This window comes from Adiantum capillus-veneris, chromosome 14 (assembly GCF_014529385.1).
Source record: "Adiantum capillus-veneris isolate H3 chromosome 14, ASM1452938v2, whole genome shotgun sequence".
NCBI lineage: Eukaryota > Viridiplantae > Streptophyta > Polypodiopsida > Polypodiales > Pteridaceae > Adiantum > Adiantum capillus-veneris.
Genome location: NC_140944.1, coordinates 44,633,839 through 44,640,947, shown reverse-complemented (window position 1 = coordinate 44,640,947; position 7,109 = coordinate 44,633,839). Strand labels below are relative to the sequence as shown.

The following is a 7,109-nucleotide window of genomic DNA, read 5'->3' as shown; positions in this document are numbered from 1 at the left end:
ATTCAGCCACTACATATCATACCCTCTACATTGCGGCATCCGCCCAAGGCTACCTCACATTTGGCTATGGAGAGTGACATCCCACCTCTGCCATCTACACCAACCCCTTCCACCCCCACCCACTGACACTGCAGCACCATCACCCACCCTCACCCATGGCACTCCATCCTCTCCACCTCTACTGTGAGCCCCACCACCCCTCATGTTCCTCAATCCTTCATAGCCTCTCCATCGCCAGCTAAACATGGGCAAAGGTTTCACTGATGGATTTTGTTGTTCACCACATTTTGTAGGCTATCCAGAATTGGCCACAGGCTGCATTTCATCATGCATCACTACAGACAAACTAGCACAGAGCATAGGAGCTATCTAGTGGCTACATACAAAGGACTACTACTATTTACCATTGGTTTTGCATGTGGACCATACTACCTTGATCCCTCACACATGCAAGTATGGTCAAAGTAAGCAGTAGTCTCCTCACTCCGATACTCTTCTAGCTACTTTGGTTATTGGTTTACAAATGCTCGCTCCTTTGACCCAAGACAGCTCCTACAACCACTGTCACATGATGAGGATGCACTTCCATTAGCTCTTGTTCCACGAATTCGACCAGGGATCAAGAGAGCTTGACGTTGATCGTCAATCTTGTAGCCATGACATGGTTGATGTATGCCTTTGAGGTTTTAAATTCATCATTGGTTGACACATGGATTTACATATTGTCACTTGGAATGTCAATGGCTTGCATCAAACTGGCATCAATAGTCCCAAACAAAATTTGTTTCGTAGAGATTTGCGCCTTCATGTAGATCAAGATGTGGATATACTTCTTGTGGAGGAGTACAAGTTATGTACAGATAGTTATCGTAGATGTAGCAAGTTGTTACCTTGGCATTCTCATATATTTGGGGAAACTACTATTGGCGAGTAGTATTCTAGCAGAGGTATATGCATTTCTGTGGGACCCCATTGGCACCATTGTGTACATGACCATGATACTTCGATACATGAGAGAGCGATGTGGATTACGCTAGAGCGTGATGATACTTTGGTTGGTGTGATGTGCATCTATGTCCCCACTTCCACTCAAGAGAGTTTTCGTAGCAGATTGTAAATGCACTACCTACTTTGAATTTGTCGGTTGTTGGCGATGATTTTAACAATGTAGAGACCTCTAAGGACTGGCGAGCCATTCAACCCACATCTTTCCCATATGTAGCTTGGAACACATTCCTTTCTGTAGTTTGTTGTACAAATGCCTGGCATATTTCATCTATGGCTCTCACTCCAGAACCTCTACATTTTTCGTGGGGTTTCAGAAGAAAGACAGATCGTCTACTAGAACGACTAGATAAATTTTATATGGGCACCTAGGCCACATCTCATGGTGGGAAAATTACAATTTGGTTGCCATATGTTCTCTGATCATGCCCCAATTTCTTTGAATTTGAGACTTCCTCTATGCCTAGACAAGGATCGCAGATACCTAACTTGTTGTTAGAGAATGCTTCATTGTCTTAGTTGATTCAGGATGTTTGAACACACACTAGTTATGCAGATCCCTTGTCCAATCTGTTTACATGCATCACTACGTCATCCAAGGCTTGCAGATAGACATCTTTCAAGCGGTGATGAGGCCTGATCCACAGGGAGCGTGAGTTGCACAACCATTCAAGTTGCACCAGCCAGTAGCTCGAGGTGTTATTAGGAGATGAGTTCCTGGGTGAGCGAGGTTGACACACTTAGTAACATTCAGACTGACCAATCCGAATTCGCCTATCACGCTTCAGTCTCGACATGGATATCCAAAACGGATAGGATGAATAAGGATTTCTTTGCACAATTCTGGGAGCATCTCATGGTACCTCTTGTCTTGGAGAGGATGGGTTAACTAGACAGTTCTTTTTGCAATTTTGGGATGCACTCAGCCACGTTATGCTTTCAATTTACAACACATATTTGACATAGGAGAGATGTCTGCCTCTTAAGTGCTTGGGACTTATTTCTCTTATAATGAAAGGTGGAGATATATCATCCCTCCAATAGTGGAGGCCAATCACTCCCATGTATTTCGTGTATAAGATCTTTGCTCACACGATCAGAATGCGCTTCAAACCCTTTATGCATGATCTCATCCATACTTTATAAACAAGGTTTGTGCACGCCAAAGTATTTTGGATAAGATCTTCACTTTCTATAAGGCAATCAAGTGGACTCATAAATCAGCCTATAGCGTTCATGCTTCTTGATTTTGAGAAGGCCAGTGTCGAGGAGGTACTCAGGCAGCCACTTGTATGGAATGCATATGTGACAAATTTAGAAGGCCATCAGCTAGGTGAGAGGACTCATATTGATTGGGCTAGATGAAATGATGGGCCAACAGGTGTAAAAGCAGGCTCTTTACACCGTTGGTCAAATGCTTCCCTAGTTGGGGCACACATTATTGGAGCTACCTACGGGATCCGCATCAAGGATGGTGGGTGTACATCGATCCTCACTCACCGATTGTTGCTCAGTAGGGGACACTAGTTTTAAGCATTGCTGAGACAGGCCATCATGGACGTCACATCAGATTGGAGTTTCAAACCTCACCCTGATCACCAGTTGGCTGCCCTTGGTAGCCTATTAGAGTGGTAGGCTTTTTCCAAAAGAAATCATGTGTTGACCCTATTTTCACAATTGAGGAGAGGGACAAACCCCTTGTTTAGTTGGATTGGGATCATGTGAGTGGCAATAGCCGTCATTGAGCAATGATAGAGCACCTTATCCTTTTTTGAGTACATTGTCTCCCTTGGAAGAAGGCTACTTTTGCATACCCGATACCCACCTCACCGTCCATGCCAATCAAAGGTATGGCAGGACCAACGCAACCTCCCACCTTTCCAACGACAGTTTTGGTCATGCAAATGGAACCTCCAAATCAGCCACAGGATATATTTTTTCATGTGGATGATAGCACATGAAAGATTGCATGTTGGCACTTCGTGGGGAGTAGCTAGTCATGATCTGACTCGTCAAAGATGTACTTCAAAGCCTGAGCGTTGAGACATTGTGTCTGGGTTTGTCTAAGCCAGTGTGGATGGCAGTTTGTTAGTTGTTGACTAGAATAGGCATCCATGACTGGTTTGCGACGTCGTGGTTAGTTGGATGGCTTTTGCAATTTACAGGGTCACCCCTCTTTTTTCAAGGATTGCCGACATATCTGCTCTTCCTGCTTATTCTCGTAGGATATAGACCGGGCACTCTACAAATGATCCCAGATACAGGTCACCAGTTGGTAGAAATACCAACGAGACAATGTTTTCACCACGATATGCAGGTCCACGTCTTGGACCATGTGGAAGACTCCATGTGCCCACATTCTAAGCTCACAATCCTCCCTTACATCCACCATTTTGGCAGCCATTTGGACAGAGCAGCTGCATACTCCAAGGCAGGAGAGCAGCGTCGATGCGTCTTTCTTTACACATGGGCGAGGTCATCAGTTCCTTTCCATCTGGATCATGCCCACATCACGTGGCATTATGCACTCCCACATTGGTTCATTTTATTCATCATATAGACCACCTTGATGTATACATAGCTTATACATCGTTACCTCAATTTTGTACTTCCTCTGGGTGATGGACCATTGAGCATCTCCTTATGTACACAAAATACAGCCCCTGTTCTCGCGTGCACAGAGAGAGAGAGAGAGAGAGAGAGAGAGAGAGAGAGAGAGAGAGAGAGAGAGAGAGCATGTGTGTGAGGTCAGCACAATCATTGCAACAGTTATTACTAAAAGGAGCACAAATGAGAGCAGCTAAAAGAAGCACAATGAGAGGGAAAAAAGTACGAAAGGGCGGCCAACTTGAGACGAGCTATCTCAGCACCAAGTTGCCACAGACAAGCCCCGCAGAGAAGACAGGATAGGAGTACACACACACTAGCCAAGAGAGGTGTCCATCTGTAGCTAAATTTTGGTACTACATTGCCTTACATGACTTCATCGTCTCGTAAGAAGCACACACTTTCCATATCAAGTCCTTTAATGTACAGCTAGATGAATCCAGGAAATGGCCAAATTCACATGTAAACGGAAGTGCAAGCTATAGACTCATGGTAGTTGTCAACAAGACAATATAACAATCAGCTGTGTTGCAACTCAGCCAGCTCTCAATCACAGGTTCAAACTTCACAACAGAAAGGGGAGCTAGGCCTTACCCACCCTGCCTTCCTCTCAATCGTATTCAGGCTAACCAGAACTCAAGCAGTGCGATCACAAAAGAAAATCAGTCCTTGCAAGGGAACAACTCTGCTCAAGCGATGTCTCCATCGCAAGTTAATTACACGGCCGAGCTTTTTTTTCATGACAGATGCTAGGCTAATCCAAAAAATCAGTCTTGTTGACAAGACCATACTGAGATCCCAAGAAGTGACCATAGATCATGAGCTCTCCCTGACCTTCTTGACAACATATGAATGACAGTCAATGGGACCCACTCCAGCTCCGCGAGGCCATAACCTATCACTCGAGATTATGTGTTAGGCAGTGTTTAGACTTCCAGGAACAAGGGCTCCCCGCAAGAGGTTTCTGCCTAGGTGGCATAAAGCCATTTGCTTAAGAGAGAAGCTACAGTATCCGGACCTGCCACCCAGGACTGTCTTAGTCGCTCTCTATCAGCCACAAAGCATGCATTAAATCCTTTCAAGTAAAATTGTGAGACACAACAGTGCCAGCAGCCAGCATGCCTTGAATCCTTTCAAGTAAAATTAATAGAAACAAGCTGCTCACTGTTGTGTGTGGGGGGTAGGGGGTGGCGAGGATGAAGTGGATGGAGTCTCCTTTGGGATATCCTGTTGGAGAGGATTGAATCAATTCCCTGTAGGAACCCAATGCTGTGATGTGAGTGAACAAACATCACAACATCGGATTCTTCACTCACATTCAAGGGGAGCAAAGAAAATAACCTCCCAACCAAATCTGCAGAATCTTCCATGTCTACCTCTTGCGCCAACGTGTGCGAGGCAGAGATAAAATCTTCACTGGAAATTACATCCTCCATTTGAGCCCCAAGGTTTGGAATTTCATGATCCTCCCCTTCATTCTGCAGCTCTGTCAAACAGTCACTTTCATACCCATACACCTCCACAAAGTCAGGAAGGTGAGAGCGCAAATATTCTGCAGTAGCTTCTTTTGATTGAAGAAAAGATGCCTTTCCGTTGAGAAAGAAGATGAGTTTCATGTACGAAACAGAGATGAGATTCCCAACTTCAAAAGCACCTGCAATGGAGGGCAAGGCCATTTCTCCAACTTCTTCACACTTAGAAAAAAGATAACGTACCCTTTGAGTTAGCCTATCCGCTAAGAGCTTAATAGAATCAGCAAAGGCCATTTGCACGTTGGTTGACAAATAAAGATAACTCTCAAGCTGTTGCAGAAGTTCCGTGCGATTTGGACGGACTCCTTGACTAACCTTGGGAATGCATAACAGCTTCAAGCCCGAGGCGTAGGCGGAACTACCCCGGGAGTTGCAAACATTAGATAAACTTCCTTTGAAGGATCGTTTCTCAAACGCTCCCTAATCTCCTGGTGAGGCAATTTCGAAGGTGACTCCTCAAGTCAAAGCCAGAGACTTGTTCAGCGATATGTGCCATGCTGAAAGAGTATCAGGAGAGGCAACCGTGGGATGCAAACGGCAAGACTTACAGAAAGACAACAAGAAGCTCACAGCAGGGCAAAAGAAAGGCGAGCGTATTTTAACCTAAAAGTTAACTTGTGCTCCAAGCGAATAAGAGTGCGTTTACATAGACAAGTGCTTTTCAAACTTAAAAGACTCTCTCTCTCTCTCTCTCTCTCTCTCTCTCTCTCTCTCTGTGTGTGATATAATTGACATAAGAAAATAAGAAGGAAGTACTACATTAAAATAATAGAGGGGTACTTGTAAAACAAATACAGTCAAAACAATTCTTTGTCTCTGTCTCTCTCTGTTGTCACAGAATTGTTTTGACTGTATTTGTTTTACAAGTACCCCTCTATTATTTTAATGTAGTACTTCCTTCTTATTTTCTTATGTCAATTATATCCGAGAGAGAGAGAGAGAGAGAGAGAGAGAGAGAGAGTCTTTTGAGTTTGAAAAGCACTTGCCTTTGTAAACGCATTCTTATTCGCTTGGAGCACAAGTTAACTTTTAGGTTAAAATACGCTCGCCTTTCTTTTGCCCTGCTGTGAGCTTCTTGTTGTCTTTCTATAAGTCTTGTCGTTTGCATCCCACGGTTACCTCTCCTGATACTCTTTCAGCATGGCACATATCGCTGAACAAGTCTCTAGCTTTGACTTTGAGGAGTCACCTTCGAAATTGCCTCACCAGGAGATTAGGGAGCGTCTGAGAAACAATCCTTCAAATGAAGTTTATCTAATGTTTGCAACTCCCGGGGCAGTTCAGCCTACGCCTCGGGCTTGAAGCTGTTATGCATTCCCAAGGTTGGTCAAGGAGTCCGTCCAAATCGCACGGAACTTCTGCAACAGCTTGAGAGTTATCTTTATTTGTCAACCAACGTGCAAATGGCCTCTGCTGATTCTATTAAGCTCTTAGCGGATAGGCTAACTCAAAGGGTACGTTATCTTTTTTCTAAGTGTGAAGAAATTGGAGAAATGGCCTTGCCCTCCATTCCAGGTGCTTTTGAAGTTGGGAATCTTGTCTCTATTTCGTGCAAGAAACTCATCTTCTTTCTCAACAGAAAGGCATCTTTTCTTCAATCAAAAGAAGCTACTGCAGAATATTTGCGCTCTCACCTTCCCGACTTTGTGAAGGAGGTGTATGGGTATGAAAGTGACTGTTTGACAGAGCTGCAGAATGAAGGGGAGGATCATGAAATTCCAAACCTTGGGGCTCAAATGGAGGATGTAATTTTCCAGTGAAGATTTTATCTCTGCCTCGCACACGTTGGCGCAAGAGGTAGACATGGAAGATTTTGCAGATTTGGTTGGGAGGTTATTTTCTTTGCTCCCCTTGAATGGGAGTGAAGAATCCGATGTTGTGATGTTTGTGAAGTTGTGACCCGCGGGTGCTCGCTCTCAGACTCTGTGTCCAGATGCTCTGAGAAGTGAGCCCCCTTAGGTCACT

General features: G+C 44.4%; 2 pseudogenes; one reads left to right on the top strand and one right to left on the bottom strand.

The window, feature by feature from the left end:
- Positions 1–1,614: 1,614 nt before the first annotated feature.
- On the bottom strand, positions 1,615–5,640 carry LOC147442304 (uncharacterized; annotated as a pseudogene).
- Positions 5,641–6,284: 644 nt separating this feature from the next.
- On the top strand, positions 6,285–6,813 carry LOC147442303 (uncharacterized; annotated as a pseudogene).
- The last annotated feature ends 296 nt before the right edge of the window (positions 6,814–7,109 follow it).